The 22542-nt window shown below is 39.0% G+C and overlaps 1 protein-coding gene across 5 annotated transcripts in view; it reads right to left on the bottom strand.

The window, feature by feature from the left end:
• The window catches only part of LOC310905500 (uncharacterized protein), a 139638-nt gene that overhangs the window by 79613 nt on the left and 37483 nt on the right, over positions 1-22542 (bottom strand). For 2 of the 5 annotated variants that reach the window (XR_014589117.1, XR_014589118.1), the window contains exon 1: positions 1350-4814. The gene's annotated coding sequence lies outside the window, so the exon portion shown is untranslated. Of the gene's footprint in view, positions 1-1318; positions 4815-11843; positions 11982-15583; positions 15629-17237; positions 17308-21770; positions 21863-22542 lie in introns of those variants that run through there. The other 3 variants (XM_083851856.1, XR_014589116.1, XR_014589119.1) reach the window with 3 other exon arrangements.

Here is a 22542-nt window from a genome sequence, read left to right on the forward strand (position 1 = left end):
TGCTGATAAAATGTTTCCCTTTTTCCTTTCCTTTCTTCCCCCTGATTTTCACTCCAGCTAGCTAGTAAGCCATACAGAGTGTTGGGGATTTGTTAGTGATTGACTACTCATTAAATTAATGTAAAAATATACCCTGGCATTTTCAAGCACCAGTAATTCAAACCAGGCAAATTAATAGGCTACCTTTTTTCTCCAAATACTGCTGAGCATGCCGTAGGCAGCCATCAACTTGAAATTATTTTTGTTAAAGAAGGATGTGAGCTTACAGCACGCAACTCAAGGAACTTCTCTGATGAAGCAATAAGAAACCACTTAGCGACAACTACATTTGAAAAAGCCAACCAAAAACTTACGGAACTTTTGCAAGACGTTTTGCTGTGTTCTACACGGGTACCTGCACCTGTCTGAGCGATATTAGCGCTGCTGAGTTGTATAAGGAGCCATGAGCTCAGGTAGACATTCGTCTTCACGTGACAGAATCCAAACTCAACATCATTGCTCTCTCCTCAAACCTCAGTGTGACACTGCAGAGTTTGAATTCTCTCAACTAGCATTTACTGCCATTAAATCAGCTTTTAATTATCTGAAATTATGATAACATCATATTAAATCAATGCCCAAATCTTTCAATCCTTGAAAGAAACTCACGTTTGTTTTTTTTTGTTTTCTTTTTTTATAGAGAGATCACCACTCAATCCATTTCTACAGAGCTTTCTAATCATATCTTTAATTAGGATGAGAAGCTGAAAAAAAAGCCCTTAAAAAACAAGGTATTTCCTAAACTTATAATAATTTTGAAGCAGAACCACTGACACCACCATCTGGACATCACTTTCTTTTCCTCTAGTCCTAACATGGAAACGGAGCCCTCTAACTCCATTGTGCTATCACAGTACATCTTGTATAATAACCACAACAGCTTCCTTAGGGTAAAAAAGAAAAAAGCAAGAAAAAAATACAAAATAGCCACAAAAGACGTGATTTTTAATTCAAGTCTGCCCTCCTGGTAATGCACTGTTTGTATCAGCAGTAATTACCCCCTTATTTTATAAGTACAACACGTATTCAAGGAAATTTATTGACCAATTGGAAAGAATAAGAAAGCCAATTAAAAATAATACACCGAGAAAACCACCACCACAGCTTCTGGATTAAACACATTTCCTGCACTTGTCTTTATCCCAGTTCCAAGTTTATATATATATAACTTATTTCCCATTATTTCTTCACATAGATTCAAGGCTGCGGTAAATGTTAACTTTTTTCAAAATTTCTGCTTTGGAACATTTTTATGACCATTATAATGGTGATAACATACTTCATGGTCTGAAATACTCGTTCATATTCACCTCTATGTTCTTTAATGTCACAGGAAGCTGCTGTCACTTGTAAACTTGTGGATCAAAGTGGTTCTTCTTTGGAATGAATAGTTTTAACACTTGATCAAAAAACAAGAAATAGAAATACTGTATTCTATAAAGTAATATTACATGTAAATATACAATACATATTACTTTGTAGCATGCACTCATAAATAATGGTGTTTGAAATTCTGTAACAAATTCAAAATGAGAAAATGAAAAAAAGAAGAAACTTGTTTATGAACTTTTTTTTCAAAAAAACATTAAAATGTATGGTTTTGTGGAGATTTTCAACTTTAACAAAACACACATTTCCCCATATAATACGGTTTTGATGAAAACCATCTTGCAGGCAGCAGGGAACAATTCAGAAAAGCTGGCAGAAGGAACTAAAGACCTAGGTTAGAAACCAGGTCCACTTAAATCAAGATCCGGTCAATAACTTCTCTCCCTATTGACACACTGCATTACATAAATCAAATATAACTCTTCAGTATACAAACACCATTTATAACCACTTTATATTTCTTATTTACTTGAAGCCAAACTGTACTTTATATAAATTAATATTTTAGAAATAATCCTTTAAAGCTTTCTTTTTCCCTGGGTACATTCATAAATTTGGATTCGTTGTGTGTATCCATCCAAATGCAGTAACAAAAAGTAAAAGCCTTAACAAATACAACTTTGGGAATCGTCACCTCTTAAAAGCAATCAAGATTAGCAATTATATTTTATGTTATGTGCTCCAAATATCGTCGTGCTCCAGCTCTTAAGGAGATTCACACTGGCAAATGATCAAACTCAGCCATGCCTTTGCATACAATGCTGCATACAATTTCAAAGTTTTTATAAACTCATTCTGGCAACAGTCAAATCCTCTGAGCTAAGGAAAGACTTAGTTCTGTGTGAAGGTGCTTTATTCAATCATCTATGCCCACTAGAAACCACCAGTTTGAGGTTTGTGGCCTGTTAATAGTTCTGTAATATTTTTCCATTTTCTCAAAAGTTTATTCCATCCAGAGGATAATTTACCCTGCCTGGAAGATGGAAAGGTGCTCTTTTTTTTTTTTTTATTATTTATTTCTTCCTTGCTAAAGGAATTTTGCCACACCTATTACCCTCTTATTCTCCCTAAAACACCAGGGGATAAATGTAAAATAATAATAATAATAATAAAACAAACAAAAAACTAAAAGATTTATCCCCAGAGACAGATAAAGATGCCATACTGGAACAAGCAAAAACATGAGTGTATCATTAAAAAATACCAAGCAAAAGTGCAAGAACAGACCACCAGCATGTCAGCAGTCCTCCCTCAGAAGGGGGAAAGCAGGAAGCCAGGGGCCACGCTGGTGCCTGCAGGACCCGAGAGCACCAGCACCTCACTCCTGTGCTGAACACACCGCCACGGTGTGGGCACTCTGACTCACATCGCAACAGAGCAAACGACTCATCAAATACCTGAGCATTTCTAAACACGGTAAACCAATAAATTAAATTCATAAAAGTATGTAATTCATAAAAGTGTGCAATAAATCAGTTTCAACGTTAGGTGGAACTAGAATATGGGCAATATAAAGCTGTATAGAGCTATAAATAATTAACTTAAAGATGGGTATAAAAATATGCATGTACTGGGAAATGAATGAGAATGAAGTTTCTGCCTGTGGAGTAATACAGACCTGAAACTGGTTTGGGATGCTCATTTCCAGCCCAGCTCTCCACGCCTCTGGAGAGGCCTCCATGCAAGGCTGGAGCATGGGAACTCCCAAACCTCACAATCCTGCAGCTTCATTCTCTGCCTGCCCCAAACTTTACCTGCAGGATTAAACCCGGAACAGGCTGGCCTTGCTGAGCTGGCAGGCGGTGTGGAGAGGACCTGGAGGCAGAAGGGGTGCTGCTTCTAGTTCACAGGCAAGAAAAGGCCCTCAAGGCCACCAGGACGTACCCCAGACTGGTGCGGGCATACAGCTGGGGCCACAGCAGCCTTGTAGCATCACCCCAGCAGTCCCTACACTTCCTGCTCCCCCAGGCCACCTCAGCAGCCCCTGGGTCAGCCCAGCCTACCTCAGCCACGCGACGCAGCACCTGGGCATTGCATTTCCTTTTGCTGCGATGGGGACTCCACACAAAGGTGAAAACCAAAATGTTTAACACGCTGTGATGGCAAGGTCTGACGTTGCTGTCAGACCAAAACAGACACTGGTGTGGCAAACCTTAACTCTTCAGTGATCGCTACTAGCCTTGGGCACAAATAAATCTAGGCCAAGTCCAGATAAGCATGAAGATGAAGATGCTCAATGCGAATTTCATATGCACGCAGTCGGTCAGTGCTACCCTTCCGATTTACTCTTGTTCTCATCAGCTGGTGAATTACGACTGGGTTATACAACAAAACAAAAGCCAACTCAATATGGCTTCAGCTTAGAAAAAACAATTGTCACCATCTATCTGAATCAAAGACGTGAAAAGTTGGTACAACAGTTTGCATTAAAACTCAATCCCCACAAAAGACAGAAAACTACCTGCAAACCTCCCCAAAACATTCCTTCTTTCTTAAGATACAGCTATGAGTTTGCAGTGTAGAGCTGAGCATTAAAAAACAAAAAAAGTAGAGATTATATTGTACCTAGTTGCATTTGCGTCATTTATATTTGATAAATCTTGAACCTTTTAAAGAGATTTAGTCCTTTGTATTTTCCCTGCAGTTACCATTTCAGTCCTTTCTTTACATCGCCACCAGATGGGGCTCACTTACAGCTGAACTCGCTGGACATTAGATGGTTTTATAGTACATATACGATTTATGTTGTACACAAACACACATCTATTGAATGCATATTCATTTTCACAGCATATTTGCACACTTTTCTTCTCATGAAAAAAAATCCATGTTTTTATTTAGTGATACAGCTGGTTATAGATGATTATTATTTTTTTTAATAACATTAATCCCAGAACTACTACTACGCTGTAAGGCCAGTTTAGATTAAGTTGATAGCAGCAAGAAGAAGGGATGTGTTGCTCAAGAATTATAGTGCCAGCTTTCTAACTAGTTTCCAGGTCCGTGAGACCTGTGATGTGGACTGTCTTATTACCCGCCTTAAAATTACAGACTAATTTACAACGTGCTACATCCAGTTCCAGTGTAATCAGTAACAGCAAAATAAAATGCAATTCTTTTAAGACGAACTTCCAATCTATTAAGAAACCTCCAATGTTGTTTTGATATAGCAATCTCCCTCCCCCTGCCTTTTATTTTTTTAAGGTCAAAAACGAGGAGTGAAACCTCTTGCTGTACAGCCTGGAAATTCAGTCAGGGAAATGCCCTATTTTTATCACCTACTTTCTCTCTTTCTAAAGGCTTTCTTTGCTATGTTATTTTTTTCCCCCTCTTCCCAGTTATGCATGAGCAATAATTCCCATAGAAAATAACTGAGCTTCCATTTTAGCTACGCAGATTTCTCAGGACAGATTTTGTGAGCGAGGAAGGGCTTTTAGCCTGTTCTCTCAGCCCAGGGTAGCAGCACTGGGTACTCTCCGGTTGATGTCAATCGGAAACATATTGTGCTAAGGATAAGCAGCAGCAGGGACCCCAAAATACCTGTTTGATAAAGATATGCCATAATGGTAGACAAAAATAGGAGATAAATGCAAAATAGGAGAGAATAACTTAAAAGTCCATCAGATGCTTAGCTACAATGGTGAGAATATAAAACTATAATTAAGATAAATGCCTGTAAATCTTTTTTGTTATTAATAGTTTAAAGCCATAGTCAATGTGTTTAAAAAAATACTAAATTATGTGACTTCAGCTTTGAAGACTCCAGGGGGCTTATCAGACCTGGCTCCTGCACAGGCTAATCCCACTTCTGCAATAAAAACCGTATCTCCAAGACAGAGTGCCTCTGACTACATGGTTTGGCAGCACCCACTTGATTCACATGGTGCCTACTACTGTAGCGCTCCATCAATATTTTTCCACAAATGTAATCACAAGAGCATCTTTTCAGACAGTGACTGACCTAGCAATTGATTAGCCTTCAAGATGCATCGGATTTTAAATAAAATCTGTATGCAGAAAAGTCTTTTTCATGCATCGTCACCAACATACCATGACAAAAGTCAGCCCTAAAATGACAAATATTGTATTTGATGCCAGTTCTTTTTTCTAAACGGGTGCCGGAACTCAAAACCTCTCAGTCTTATGACAAGACTCAAAGGAAACACACATATTTTGCAGATCACATCACTAAAGGAGACTGGAAAGCTCAGATTGCAAATAATTAGGTACTTAAAAAAAAAAAATTAGCCTGTTTCTCGAATATTTTCTTTTGGCAAATACTTAATTTTCTTTTGTCATACTGCATTTTCCTCTACCATGTGGAGTTTATTTAACACTCACACTTGTGAGATAAAAATCTCTGACACTGCAACATTAGGAAAATATAACACTATCGAAAGCAAATTCAGATTTTATGATGCAGATTTTATGATTCTTAATTTCTGCCTTTTGCAAAATATTGCTAGAGCTGCTCCACTTTCAGAGATCTTCTTTTCCTATTTGATGCTGGAGAGACTTTTCTGACTGCTGAGCTAGGAAGGAGACCAGCTATTCTTCCTGGGCAGCTGCCCAAACCCAGTGCCTCTGCCCCTGGCTGCACGCCTGGCTGCACAGCCCAGGGGGGAGGCAGGCGCGGGGAGCAGAGTGGCCAGAAGTCACCAGGGAGAGAAGGCAGACAGAGAAGCAGGCTCTGACTGCCACTGACATCACCCAGTCCCACTTCCAGGCTACAGCTTCAGCTGGGGGCACGGAGTCAAAAGAAAAAAAAAAAAGGAGCAACAAAACAGGAAAGAAGGGAACTAAGGGCTGCTAATCAAAAAATGAGAGAAGAAAGGAAAAAGGGAAGAAAAGCTTAGCCAGCTCTCCCAAGTCTGAAGCAGAGGACAAAGCTACACAAGAATGGGAGGAATGAGTTCTCAGTAACTGCATGAGTAAGTAATGAACATCGTCACATAAAGGAGTAGAGGATGTTTGTATCTTCACACCACTTGGGCGGTACTCACTTTCTAGATGTTTATATCTATCAGCCTCAGTTTCCAGACTTCTCCAGGTTCTTCCATTATGTGGCCAACATCTAGTTTTGTGCAATAACATTCATGCTAACACTGACTTACAAATACTAAGTTCCTTCCAAGAGTTCCATGATGAGAAAAAGAATCACTATAAATGAGAAACGTGGTCAGAAGTTCCCTTGAAATTCCTGGAGAGATGAATTCCTCTCACATATTTCCACTCCTCAGCATAAGCAGGAAGGGTTAAATGTTTAACAGTGATGGTTCCCCTCATCAGAACACCATTTTGTTACTTAATACATTATTATTAGAATGGATTTGGAGGGGGAAAATGAAGTTACTCTGCAGTCAGTACAGTAGCAGAGGGAGATACTCGAGCTCAAACAGTATTTAAATGTTTACATATTCAAAACCAAAACTAACAGCAAAACAGCTGCTACACAGAACTTTAGAAGCAGAATGAGTTCACTTATCTGAACAGCTTGAGTTCATAACCCAGTCCGTTTACTTCTGACTTTAAGCACTGTATCCAGCAGCAGAAGCACATTTATATTAGAAGACAACACCACTTTTAAAGTCTCCATTCCTTCCTCCTTTTGTACTCCAGACTCACACAATGCAGACTAATGAATACATATTCAGAATGGAGTTTCTGTCGTGCTGCTGCAGTATGCCTAACTGCTTACCAGATGCTGTTGCTCCAGTTTTCCATGTGAACATGTTCCGTAGCCTTCGTACTGATGCTATTGCTTCCTTAATCCTATGAACAGTCCCAATTAGTACTGTTGATACCTAGCAGTCTGTCACAGATTTGTGCTTCATGCTTGCATGGCCTAAACCACAACATTAGTTCTCTTTTGAAAGCCTGCAGAGTCCTGGCCAGAATAAGGCCTTGAATAAGGCCAGATCCATACAGCCATTCTCAGTCCTATCTGTATCCTTCAGTGTAAGGCTTATGGCAATTGCTTCTGAAAACAGGTTATCTTCTGCTGTAACAGCCCTTTAGTAAGGTTAGCAGCAGGAAGGGATAGCACCGTTGCAATAGTTTTAAATTGCATTCATAATTTGTCAGTTAAGGCCAGCGGACATAAAACTGAATTTGCTCATTCTGCTGGATCCAAAGCACAGGATAAGAGTTTTGGTATATCAAATAAACTTTAGTAGATTGACCTTGAACATTCATTTATTCTCTGAGAGCACCAGAAGCTATAAAGAAACATATTAAAACATACAGCCCTTCCCCAAAGAGCTTACATTTGAATGCTTGACAAGACCATGACAAGTGATAAGAAGGGAGAGGGATGCATGCTGAGAAGAGGAAGAATCACTGCAATAGGATCTCAGCTTCACTTGGCAAGGGGAGAGTTTGCAGGTCTACAAGCTTTCTAAGAACTACTTATTGCTCTCATGAGTGAAAAAATAAAAGTGAACTCTTAAGAGTTTTAAAAGGAGGTGAGTAAATAGAGAGACAGAAAAACATATTTGATGCAAAGTATGAAAAGGAAAGGCTCTCAAGGCTCACATCATTTAAAAGGAGGCAAACAACAATTGTCAGGTCACAGAGCTAGGCCAGGGCAGTAAGTGGTTTTGGAAAAGCAAGAAGCAGCTGTAGTGTCTCTTTCTGGGCAGAATCTGCAAGGGTCAGGAAAAAAAAAAAAAAAAAACGCTAATTAAGAGGCAACAAAATAAAATATTAAAAAGGCAGGTACTGAAATGTGGCATTTGAACTGAACACACTTGACTGTCAACCCAAACGCCATAAAGTTTAACACTGTAGTTTGAACAGATGCTTAATTGTATGCACTTAATGAACCATCATAAACTAGGAAGATTCCTGATATGGTTGTAAGCAAGTATTATACTGCATAATGGGAGGTACAGAGAAAGGAATCTCAACCTGATTACTAAATGGTTACAGTGGACATGATGTAACAGACATAAATAAAAACTGCCAAGATCTTAAAAGCATTTTATATTTCAGCAGGCAAAAATCGGTCTGAAAACGATGATGAAGGTCCCACAGTTCAGAAAGCATCACTGACTTTCACCAAGGCAAGAACTGGAGTTGAAGGATAGTTATGAAACTATAGAGTGGTGCAAAAAAGTTGATATTCTAGAAAGAATTCCCTAGTCATGAAGAAATTCTCTTTACTTATGGTCCCTCACAATGAAAGACATGCTTTGCCAGGGAGGTGTCTCAGCACCCAGCCAGGAGGAGAAGGAAGGCAGGCAAAGGGGGACACCACGCACTGGCAGCGCTCCTCTGGCACTCAAAGGCACCCAGGGAGTGGTGGGCTCTGCTCAGGAATCCTTCCCCTGTCCTCTGCAAAGGGCATGCCATGTTAGTACTCTCCTTCCAGTTCTGGGGCAGGGAGATGCACCTGGGGGCAAGATGAGGCAGTACAGAGAGAGCTGGAGCCCACAAGAGTCAATTCACTGGAGGTTTCCAGGTTTGGCAGCTATTAGTTTTGGTGCCAGCTAAATGCTGTTGTGAGATACTAATTAATATATATATATACGTAACATATATTGCATATTGCTACATGAGAACCTCAAGGCTTGACCAGCAAGACCTTGATTTTTCCAACCTTGATTACAGAAATTACTAGATCTGTATCATGAAGACATGTATTTTGTGAATAACCTGAAGAGAAATTAATTGAAATATTACACGCTACACACTCACTAGCATTGTTTAGAATACATTTTGCACACAAAGATTAAACAAACCTAAAGCTCTTACACCAAACAGCCAGAAACCCAGGATGGGAAAGATAAAACTACTGAAGTAGGATCATTTCTCCTACTTGAGGTTTGGCATTTGTGCATTTTCTGAAATCTTTTATTCTATTTTGTAAAGGAACCAGCTATGGAATCACAGTTTGTCAAAGTGCTATTGATCTGTGTGTTTCCCCACACATGCACTCTTAAATGAGTTGTAAGGGGGAACTGAGGTGCCTGTTAAACCTAAAGCACTTAAATATATTTAAAGGTAACTTGTGACATGCACTTTAAGAAACGGTTGCTCTGCATGTTTCCCAGCTTCCAGCTCCTTGATGCTCTCTGCCATTCTGTAGGTGGCTTCCAATCAGAGCGGCCGCCACCGAGGGCCGGGGAGATGGCTGCCAGGGTTTTATTTTATATTCCAGCTACAATGCAGGGAATGTAAGGCAGCAAGTGTGTATGGCACGAATAATGAGTTGTACTAATTCACAGAAATTCACTTTTTTTTGCTGTCACACACTGCTCCTTTTTCTATAGGCCAACACTTTGAAACTTCATTTTTATGTGCCATTTACTTCCCCAGGGTGTAAAGCCTGCTAAAAATATCACCATTTCTTCTCCTCTGATAAAAGATTATTTATGCAAAGGCAGAATAATTATTCTTGACATACTAGAAGGCTCCCTCCCCCCCCCCCAAGGTAGTTTCAAATGATACCTTCGTAAAATACAGCGAAGGTCAATACAATATTGTCAGCTAAAGCTCAACATTGAACATGGGTCTTCTGAACTCAGGATACTGGAAGACTTGTTAAATGAAGAAAAATAATTTGCAATTTGACAGGGCATTTGATTTGAAAGCATGAAGGGAAAATGACTGGGACAATGAGGTTTCTGTAAACAGTTACCGCATTCATCCCTAAAGAAAATGAAATAAGATCTGTATGTTGTAGAAATATAGTAGCAATTAAACCAGGCAGAAATATATGTGGGGGAAATCCTGACAACTGGCATCAAGAGGTTAACTCTTTTTTTCTTTTTAATCACTAACTAGTTCTGTCATCTTTTGGTTCAGTGCAAAATCTCCCCAGAGAAGCGCCTCTATTCTTTGAATGTCCATAAGGCAATTAGGTTTTACATTTTTAAAACTGAAGGGTTTTACAGGATGAGCCAATTTATATGTTTCCATAATAAGAAAAGACTCAGGGCTACTGAAGTATCTATTTCAAAATGGCTTAGGTGGTGCATTATTGAATCCTACAAAGCCAAGGGGCTTCCAGGTCCCAGAGTCTTTAACAGTCATTTTGAGGGAACTACCTGGGCAGAATACAGAACAGCTTCATTTTTGGAAACCTGTAAAGCAGCCATTTGCTATTTGGAGTTCCTTCAACATGTGCAGTACAAAGCACAGTAAAGCGAGGTCCTGGCTGGAACACAGGATGTGGAAGGGTGCTGCAACAGCACTGGGTAGTTGTATTTCTTTGCTCCTGAACCATTTTATTTTCTTAATAAATGCTGGTCAAGTCTCAATCATAAAAACAATCGGGTGGATATAGCTGTGAGCAAAAATGGGTGATAGCTTTCAAACTAGAAAAGTGTAACAGCTCTATCTACCAATTAAAGCCATTCAGTGAACAAATCTGATGATTAACTGGATATGTAATTAAGCCTTTATTATTAGTCTAATTGGATGGTTAGGGGAATTATTAAAGCTGTTAAGATTCTGTGTAGCAATCTGGCTGCGCAGTACAGGCAATATGAAATTCAGCTCATTACAAGCAAGGCCAAATGAACATATTTGAGGGGAAATTCGAGACAGCTGCATCCAAGTCTTTCAAAACAAACCCAAACAAACCTTAAAGCCACAAGTGGAGTTCAGCAGAGACAGCTGTAATGTCCCACTCCACACTCCAACATGCATGGCAAGTAGCCAAACACAGACCCATTCCCAGGAGGCAAAGGAGAGGGCAGTTTTTTCTGTGGTGCCAGCTGAAGTATCCTCCCTTATCCCCCCATCATTACTTACTCCAGGACAAGGAGGAATTACTGCAACAGAGGCCTCTGACCAACTATGGAGCTGAGCTATGACAGCCTCTGAAGCGCTACGAGCAGCCAAAAGCTGGTTAACTCCTGAAAGAACTTGGTGCTTCAAAATCTGGTCTTAGGAACATAGAAGAATGAGAAGGAAGGTGTGTGCAGACCACTGCATAGGCCTAGCAAAACATTAAGCTTTACACAATCACTTAGTCCGTGTTCTACTTCTGCCAGGCCAAAGTCTAGGCTCAGCACTGTTCACTGCCATGAGGAAACAGCAACTGGCTGCAGGTGGAAGCTAGCTCTACCCTATACCAGAACAGACCCCTGTGAATGAAGAACTAAAATTAAGGGGGAGAGTAGAAGGCCAGATAGCAATTCTTCATCATCTGACAGCAAACAGTCTGATCTTTTCTTTCTATCATGTTTTAAACACTTAAACAAAGGCATAACAAGTATAAAAGTATTGCTGGTATGAGTGGAGAAGATCAGTTTAAAAGCCCCAACACTTTGCTGTGGTATGAATCACAGCACGAACCACAAGGTAGCTGTGAAACAGGTCTGCCATGTCCTTTAGCAAGGGACATTGTCACGCAGCTCTCATCAATCCTTACCAAAAATTAGTAATAAGGAAACTCTCAAGCTTACCTGATGTTTGAGAAGGCAGATAATGCAACATGCAGGCAGGTGGATTTATGGCTATTGAAGAGTTACTTCCATCAGTCTCAATGAAGTAACGCTTTATTGCTGCTGGATCAACACGATGCTAAATGGCCTGATACAACTCTGTTGAAGAAAAAAGAAAACAAAACAATAAGTGATTTTTTCCCCAATGAGCAAAGTAAATGCCTCCTAAATTACTATGTTCACTGAACAAGTGACCTACTGTCCTTCATATCTGAAAAATTGCAATATTAGAATGTTTTCTAGAAGTACAATTCAAACAAGCATAATAGAGAGCAATAAACCAAGAATAATAGTTGCTGGAACTGAGGCTGAAACAGGTACTGATCAGCCATGCTGCAGCAAAACTAGAAGAGCCTACATCCCGACCAGAGGAACTTCCAAGGACTGCAGCTGGCTTAAGTACAGAAGTACACAGTTTTCCCTGGCTTCATATCCTTCCAGACCCAGCTTCCAGTCACTTGCATGCACCTGCACACACAAACACAGGTTACGCCAAGGCAAGCCTGCATAGATTCTGCATATCAGCAGCCCAAACACGTAACAAAAATCTAATGACAAGAGATACATAGATATATTTGGGTTATATTTCCCATTAGCCATCTCTTATGTAGGCAATTAACGTCAATGGGAAACCCCACCACCACACTCCAGTTGCAATCAGACTGTTTTAAAAATGCCAAAAGCGAGATGACACATGATCTCAATGCTGCTGCATGCATACAGAATATATCTAACTCTCTGTGGAAACCAGCAATAGATCTGATACGCTTTAACACTCTGGATGATAAGATAAATCTAAGTGACTTTAAAAATGGTACAGAATGTTAGAGAACTCACAGCATGTGTCTTTGGGTCTGATTTAAGCTCTTCCCACATATAAGATGCTCACTGTTACTGCTATTAAGGAATTTCACTTAGAGGGGATTGCCTCAACTTGTAATCACATAAAAACCTACACTATTCTCTGTGAGAAAGTCTGGTACGGACTAGACATTGCCACCTCCAATTAAATAAATGTAATGAAATGAACGAAAACGTGATTCCATCAATTCCAAAATTTGTTTTATAGAATAACACAGAAATTGTATTCAGAATATATGGTAACTACAGTTAAGTGAGCATAACTCAAAGAAAAGACCTAGTACATTAATATTAATAATAAAAGTCTAAAAAGACTCAATCTCATCTATATATTTGAGACCAGCCTTGTGCCGGCACAAGTTTCTTAAACCAAAATAATATGAGAAGAGGTAAAACAACCATTTAAAATAAAGGGCATGTTAGGTATAGAAACAGACTTTCCATTTTTTGTTTTTATTTTTACAGCAAAGGGAAAAGAGAGAAAAAAAACACCTCTTCTGTTGCCCATTAAATTGGGACAGTTACTTTCTAATTTTGTATGTCCAATATTTCCTTATTTTATGGAGTTTCATGCCACAAGGTTTACTTAGAAAAAAAAAATCCTCACACTGTTTGAAACAATTTACTTCATGGATAAAAATAATTCTGAGAATTCTCAAAAAACCCAAACCCTCTATTGTAATGTTATTTGGGCTTTTACATTCTAATTGTTGCATATTTAAGTATTACTTCAAAATCTTCTGGTCCAAAAGTGTAACAGAACTTCAAGAAGGTGTTCACTACAGAAAGGCACTTAGACAAAAAATACATGAGAGTAGCAAGTATTAGAAAGTCACTGGGAGCAGCCTTAGTTAGAAGGACAAAGGTCAAGAGAAGTATGCATACAGGATGGTATGGCTGCATCATCTTTTTAAAAGCAAAGAAACCCTAAAACATCTCAAATGGATGACTGGAGAAAATGTCATATTAAGCTCTTCAGAAGTATGCTCCTTCTCACTGTCCTTGATAAAAATCTGGTGTACATGGGTGTACACACACACCCACACTAATAGGAGGAAAAAGCACTGCATGTAATCTTAAATATGGGAGAGGTGCTTTGGGCCAGACTTTCAGATGTACCTTGAGTTAGCAATTTTCCCAGAAAACATTGGAGAAAAAAAAAAATAAAGATTTCCTCTGAGTCACTGCATTGTTTCAGTTTTATTTTCCTAGTAGTTAAACATTTCATTTTTATAAAACCCTCTGAAGTTTATATAAAATAAGACTTGTGTGAAAAAATACTGTGGCAGAGCTAATCATAAGCAGGTACTGAGCTTTTCCACAAACAAAACTGTATTCCTTTTAGAGTTGAATAGCGCTGAAAACCACAGGTTGATGAAAACCAGCTGTTAGTTTATAAGCTCCCAGTCCAGCAGCTGGGGGTGCATGTCTGTGCTGGTGTGCCTTCGTAGACCCCCACGGTGCAGGCACTCGGGGAGCACTGCGCTGCATCTGCCTGCAGGGAGTTGCCAAAATAGAGCCTTAAACAGCTCAAAGAAAAAAGTCTTCATGTGGAAGGGAAAAAAAGGCTTACACTTTGGTGACAAATTCATCGTCTCCAGGGTAGGGTGAATATTTCTAAGGTCAACCTTCCAGGACATTAAAGCAAATTGGAAGACTTCTACATATTTTCATAAGATGGCACATAAACCCCAGGAAAAAAAAATATTCCGAGATCACTGGAAAAGGAAAATACAACTGATGTAAAGATGACATTGCAACTTACAAAATATTCTGTAACATCTCTCAAGAGAAAGGTGAATCAAAGCTGCTATTTTGCTACTTTCTTCCCCATGAGAAAGATGAAGACCTGTCATTCATCAAAGCAGGCCTCTTTAAGTTAAAGGAAAGCAGAAGAAACTACCATGTAACATTTTAAAGAGTAAGAGAATTTTCAGATGTCACCAGTCAGTTTCTTTTCTAGAATAATCCTTACATTTCTTACAAAGCACGCACGTCCACGTGCACGGAAAAGCTTTCTGCACAGGGCTTCTGCAAGCAGCACCTACACTTCAGTGACAACACTGGGGGAGGTTCTTCTGGCGAATTTTATCCCTGTTCAACAGTATATAAGGGATAGAGACTCCCACAAAAACAGCAACTTAATCATTGTTTTATAAACGATCATTATAGTACTAATTACAAACTCCACAGTGCATATTTTAGCTGAGCTTGATTTATAATATTACACAAAAGCGTTCTGAAGCTGAAAATTATTGCATATAAAATAATATTATATCCTCCATGAGTTAATAAAATCTTATTCTCAATAGAGTCTCTCTCTCAAAATATTCTCACTGATACAAATATCCAAGGTGAACAAAGCATGCGGACCCCAAATTTTTAGGGCTGTGCAAAATATTAGGCAGTGTACAGGGCCAGCTGGAGAATGCCATTCATTAGAAAACATGTGAAAATTCCCCATCCCAAAGGCTTCGCATAGCACTTCTAATTTTATTCAATTTAAATTCAGTGAAAGAGATTCCATTCATTTCAAGTTTTGGAAGAAAGCTCTAGGTGGAAGCAGTGCCTTAAGAGAGAAAGAAAAAAATATATATGTTAAAAATCTATTTTCATCCATTCATCTTTTTCCACTTAGCAGCCTTGAAAAAGACCAGAAACAAAGAAATGACATCCTTCCACTGTATACTGCTCTGCATTGCTTCCTACGTGTAGAAATGGTCTTTAGACAGCTCCATACTTGCTCCTTCAGTTATTCCTGAGAAAGCCTAATTTCAAGGTTGTGCTGTAGAGGTTTGTGAACCACGCTGCATGTCTTTGTCAAGCTGCAACAAACTCACCTGTAGTTCTGCCCCACTACACCATGAGGAAAGCATCAGTCCTTACTATTAGACATACAAGATAAAAAAAAGAAAAAGAAAAGAAGCATTTTGAGTACTTCAAAAAACGTGATTTACGAAAAGCCCATAGTCAATCACAGATTTTTCACAATGTCTGATAAGCATGTGGTGCACAAAAAAATCAGGTATTTGAACTTCAAACCAGTACCTTTCAAAATGAATGTCCCTCTCTGGTAACTCACACTCACAGAGTATAAAGGCAACTAGCCTCAGACAGAAAAAGATCTTGTACTATTAAGATTATGACATCAGGTGATTTTGTCCCTTGGTATGCAAGAGAAAAGAATTCCTCAAAGAGCTTTCAGAAAAAACAGCAAAAATTTTAACTGGAGAAAAAGTACGTTTACCTTGTACGTAAGTCTTGTACGTAAGTCTGCTCTGCTAGCAGACTACTAGAACATTTTGTATGGAAATCACAATATTTGCAGCAATAAAAAAGCACAAGATATGCAGAGCTATAAGAGGGTGAATGGGAAGCTAAAATCTAAAAGTTACCATGAAGGAACAAAGGACTGGGACACTGATGAGGACCTGTAAGCACAAACCCTTTAAATATTCCAGCCTGTGTGAGGGAGAGACTTCAGAGTTCCCAAGTTCTTATTCTTATTTCACACAAAAAGTGTGAAAAAGTAAACAGCAAGGATATAAAAGGAAGCCTAACAACGTAATGCACACTTCTTAAAATAAAATAAGCCCTTGAAAGCTGAGAACTAAACTGTTTTTTTGTGAAATGATAGAATTACAAAAGAAATCTGTAATATTCATATCCTTTGCCTGTCCCTCAACTATACTTACAGTGGAAGCTTGATCCCACACCCCTGAAATAGGTAATAGTTACTGTACCAGAAGATGAAAATATAGTCTCATCAAAAGAAAACCATGTTACTAAGTAGTCTGTTAGAACCTCAGAACATTCCCCTCAGAAAACTGTTGTTCTCAAGAGGCAGTAGTGGCTGGGTGATGACCATTGATCACTACATTAGAAAAATCCTAGAAAAAAATATGTCAATCGTTAATGCATTTACAAACATTTTTCAACTTCAGCTGTTGTCTATTAACCAGATTCCAGAAGCAAGATAATTGAGAACTATTATATAGAGCCATAATGTCTATGTTTTTAGGTGGCTAACAGAAAATTTCTTAGCATCCAAGAAATGAGTACTTATATACACCCAAAAAAGGGGAGCACTCAGGAGAGGCTTCTAGTGACAAAAAAAAAAAAATAAAATTCTAGTGATTTTAATCATCAGCAGATGCAATAGCAACTAGTTGTAGATGCCAAATGAAAAATAATGCTTAATCTGCAAGTGCACTTAGGAATGGGTGGTCGGAAGGATTTGGATTGACTACTCAAGACAGGAAAGATTTCAAAACATAAAAGCCTAGTCGATGGTAATTACTCTTGTAGACATGGTTTTATTTTTGTGTAGATCCTAAAGTCCCATCAACTTTCAACATGACTTGAGCTCCTCACTCAGGACAGAGCCTTTGGAAAATGTTCCAGTGACTACAGACTCCTCTGGTCTAGTTCATCCTGGGACCCTAAACCCCAGTTTAAAGATGCTTCACATGTCTCCTGGGAGTGGTGACCTACCTCAACAGGACTAGCAAAGTCTCCTGATGTAGTGTGCCAGCTGCTAGTTAAACAAGAACTTGCCACGCTCCTAAAAGAAAGCAAGAATCAAAAACTAGCCAGAGTAAGATAGAAGAGGGGTAGGACACCCAAAATACTCTATGGATATTTTGCAGTTGAGAGACTGAAAAATCTCTCCAGAATAGCACAATTACATCCTTGCAGTTGTGGAAAGCTCTGGGTAAAGATTTCCAGCATGCCTCTGGTTTGATTGCGCCATCAGTGCTCATATGCAAATGTGCAAATTATCAGCCCTGAACCTGAAGCACAGATTCTTATCCAGCCTCTGCATCCAGCACTGCTTTCAATACTTCTTTGCTCAGGCTGAAGTCCATGAAGATAATTATTTTCCAACCTTTTATTCCCAATGTCTTCATTCAATAAAGCTAGAGAAGTCTCTGTCCTTGTCCCCGTTCCACACCAGTTTTACAACCCAAGAATGCCTGATGGACATCTCTGCAGAAGGCTTCAGCAGCAGCTCAGAACTGAACGTATTATTTATTAATTGGGTAGGTACCAAAGCCTATCAAACCTCAGCTGCCGAGTTAAAGAATTTTGGCTAACATCATGTAGCTATTACTTGTCATCTTCTAGTTCATTCAGCCAATATGTTAGAAATTAAAAGACAGTTTGTAAATAAGGATCCACCTTGTACTGAAAAGTTTCTGTCCTGCATTGTCACACAACTGTTTAGGGGAAGCTGTTGGAACAAACAGCTGTAATTTTGGCAACATGTGAAAGATACTACATTTGCAAATCAGAGGAGATGCATGTAAGGTTCATGCATGCATACAGTGCTTTGCTGTAACTCCATTTGTTTATTGCAATTGTTATCCACATGTGAACAACAGCTCTCAGGATAAACGCTGTTACAGGAATACAGTCTCAAACCTGAAAATGAATAAAATATAAACATTACTGTGAAAGAAAGACCTTGCAAGGTCAACTGTAGAACAAGGGCAAAACCAGCTGCTACACACACAGAAGCATCAAGCTGCAGTATGTGTGGTTTGTATGCAGGACTCTAAGGAAACTCTGAAAACAGTGGGTCAAAGGAGAGAAAGGAAGAAGTATTACAGCATCAGCTAGGTCATGGTCTTAGCAGCTGAGCAGCAAAAGATATGAGAGTAAAAAAGCCAAAAGCACAAGCACACTACCAGCTCTTGAATACAGTCTCAAACCCATCAGTATCTTCTAACTGATTTTTAAAGAAGGAGCTAAAATGTGCTTAGCAACCACCAGCACCAAACACAGCACCGAAAGGTCAAGAAACATAGTATAAAAATAATCATCTAAATGTAAAGGGCAAATTCTCACTTGTAGTAGAAAAACTACTTCTGCAGAACAGACCCACCCCTTAATCAAGAACAGTTCAGATAAATGTACAGGTCAGCTCCATTATCCAGTCTCAAGTCACTTGAAATTCCTGAGTAACCTATGAAACATTGCCTTACTTATTCACTGAAACTACTTTTACAAAGAAATCTATTTTCCTTAAAGATTTTAAGAAACTGGGTGTATAACACGGCAAGGCAAAAGTCATGGATATCTCCCACAGTGTTTAGCAACAATAATCCTTGATATTTCTATATACCGCTTTCCAGATCTATGCCAATGCACTTAAAGAAAGGAAGCAAAAGACATAATTACTGTGATGTGGAAACTGCAGCGCAGAGGTATAAAGAAGGATGCCCAAGGTCAAGCACAGAACCCAGGTGTCCCGCTAAGAGTGGTATAACATAGCCCACGTCTCAGCCATGCAGGGAGCCCAGTGCTTTCAAATCAGAGCAGAGCAAGCTGATTCCAAGCACAAGGCGTCAGGACAGCATCATATTGCCCCGTGCTAGTCAGCCTGGTGCCTGTGGAGCACAGCGCAGCGCTAGCACGCCTACGTTGATGTGGGAACTTGAGTCACATGTCGTCTATGTGCCATTGTGCAGGCAGAGGGTGTTCAGGGCCCTCCCCAGGCACACTGCATCAACCCCCTTGCTGCCTTACTGTCCTCATCTCACATGCAGCAACAGCAGTTACAACAGTGGACAACACTCTACCTATGAAAATAAGCACCCAGAACAACCATGCCCTCTGTTTTGAAAAGCTAGCTTCACTTAAAAATCGCAAAGTACGCCCAGTATTCTCAAGGACTTCAACACTCCCGTACTAGATCAGCACCATTTACAGAAGAGATTTCAGTCCATGGGGCATTTTATGCTCTGCTGGTTCGGGGCTTGTTGTTTTATTTGGTTTGTTTTCTTTTAGGTCTCGGTCATCTTCCTTCCTCATCTTTGTGACGAATCTCATCTGAATCCTATCTACTGGGAAGGAATCCAATGCAGCACTAAATTTAAGGCTGACAATGTAAATCTATGCTTAATTTCTGTCCCAGGTTCAACTCCACACTGCACCAGTTTGTGTACCCCATGAGCCCTCCCACCCTCATCTCTTGATTTTGCTCTTATCTTCTTTTCTTGTCCCTCAACTACCTGTGCAGATATGAACTGCGTGAGCAAGTCTGCAAGGCCCCTCCCATACCCAGACTTCTACGTACCAGCTTCTGCTATCCTTCCCAGGGAGAAATTAATTCATTCAGATAAATCATCCTTATCATCCTTACTGGTTATTCCAAAATTACCCAATTTCTGCTTACATGTTTGACTGTGAGCTTAGAAAATGGATAGTGCTTTCATAAGTGAAAAACTCCAGAAATACTATGTAAATAAGTATTTTTTTTAAGGCAGGCAGTTTAAAGAAGCTTAAATTCACACAAAAATACATAATTAATCTCATTGTAACATTGTGGCTGAGTAAAATTTAATGTTATTTGAATTATGAAACAGGGGTAAAATAGCTGCATTATTTACATACCACACTAACCTGATTCTAAAATTGTAATTCATAACTTGATAGCAATGTTAAAAGATATTTTTTGTCATGCCTGTAAGAATAAATCTGTTTTGAAGCCATTATATGGAGAGACCCCCCCCCCCCAATACACAAATACATGTGTAGGTATCTATGGCATGACCCAAATTATTCCTTTTTGGGGGGGAGGAACAGGACAGATGTTTTCCTGAGCAAGACACACACATCGTTTGTATGCATAAACCTCTCATCCAACAGTCTTGGCCCTCATATTTGTTAACGCAGTTTATTCAGTTAAAGAACTGCATATGTATTTGTAACAACACTGATTTGGGAGCCCTTTTTTAAAAAAATAATTGAAAGTCTCATACATGAGGTCAGTACTCCTCAAGTATGTAGCATTCATACAAGTAAACAGATTAATATATAGTATATATTTTGATGACCTGATTAAGTGCCAGAGCTGGCACACACATGCGTGCCCACACACAAAATAAAGATAAGGTAGATTCCTTGTCAGAGATATATTTGAGATTAATGGGGAGTTGGCAGACTGAATGTGTTCCACTGCACTGAAGCAATTACCGTAGTAGGTAAAGCAAGTGATAAAGATTTATTTAGTACAAGGCCGATATTCATTAATCTCTTTAAACCCCATGTTAAGGTGGTTTAAAGTACTGTAGCTCTTCTCTGGAAAGGTCTGTTGAATCTATGACAGAAAAGGCAGACCTGCATAAATGCAGTGCAGCTCTCCATGGACTATGACATTTCTATACCTCCACAGGGAGGCAAGTATTTTAGATTAGTTTGGTTAGCACTGCAGATGCAGCATGCTGATTTACTAAACTCTGATGCAAGTTCCAAAAATAATTAGCTTATCAAAGATCCACCTTCCTTCCTCTCTTTTATTAGTGTGCTAAATATGGCATTGTTGCAAGGAAATAATTCATTTCAGTAGTGTTCAGACAGAAAGCGCAGATTTGTCAAAACTGAGGGTTTTAATAACAGCTTATTCTCAGTGCTGGCTTCTTTTGAATGATGCTCACATTACATGACTAACTAACCAAATGTCATTCAGCTACATAGCTCCTTCCATACTATTACAATAAAAGGAATTAGTAAGCATTTCTGAAAAGCGAGTTATTTCTTGGTCCAATATCATAAGAACAAGCATCACAGATAGCTAAACAGACATACTGGACACAAGATATTTATGAACTGGGGTTGAGGTACCACTCAATAAACCTGTTGAATGGAAAAGAGGCTAAAGAGCCCTACAATTTCATACTTTTATGGCAGACTTATTATAACATATTCAGTTTAGGTGGGCTGTTTTTTTCCAAGGGAAACAAACAAACAAACAAAAACATTTTTATTTGGCATACAGAAAATGATCCCTTTGAAATAGGTTAGTTCCTTCAGTATTTAAGCAAGAGTCATTTCTCAACACATCAGTAAGAAAGAATATTATTTCAAGAGCCACAGTCAAGGTTCCCAGATACTGCCAGCGTGCATATAAATAATCAGCAAGACACCCACAGCCCCGCCTAATTTTTTATCTTCAGAAAGCATATTAAAATGATTTATTTCTAGTCTGCTACTCATAGCAAATGCAAGTCAGCCTCTCCTTACCTTGCCAGTGACAGGGATATCAGCAGAACCCCAGGTACCAGCTCCCCAGTGAACCGTGCCTGGGGCAAAATCAGCTGTAATAATTCCAGCAACTGGAAATGAAAAGGAGTGTTAACAGTAGAAGCTAATCCAGCACACATTGAAGTTACATCAACGACTTACACTACGAAGCAGATAAAAATAAAAATCACCAATTCTAAACGCAAAAATACATTCAATGAGACCCCACATAAGGAGTGAAACACATTTTAATCAATTTCAGTTAGAAGATATTTAAAGTCTATATTAAAACTTTCTCGAAGTAATAGAAGCATGCAGAAAAATGAATTAGAAAAAAAGTTTTGCATATAAAACCATAGCAAATCAGTAGGTATCCTCTTCATTTTAATACTATTAACTTTTTTTTTTATTATTAATGGTTTCATTCTGTAGGCTTACTTAACCCAAGTTGGCACAAAATAATGGGGTTGGCCCACTGTTTCTCTAACATTTTTACACCCATATTCCTCCTTATCTCTTTCCTGCTCTCCCTCTCTCTATGTGGTCTCTACAGTTTCGTATTTTCATTGAAATGCCTTCAAGAAATGCCTTTTATTCCAGCAACATGAGATGGTTCCATTGTGCTGACAGAGTTGCCTTTTCCAAAAGAGCAAAATTCTCCAGAGACCGGGGTTTCCAGATCTGAATGCTTAATTTCATATTCTAGCCCAGCAAGGGCAAGGATACAAAAATACTGGAGCAGGTGATCAAACTACACAAGCTAGTTATGTTG

This window comes from Anser anser (genome assembly GCF_964211835.1).
Source record: "Anser anser genome assembly, chromosome: 11".
NCBI classification, from domain to species: domain Eukaryota; kingdom Metazoa; phylum Chordata; class Aves; order Anseriformes; family Anatidae; genus Anser; species Anser anser.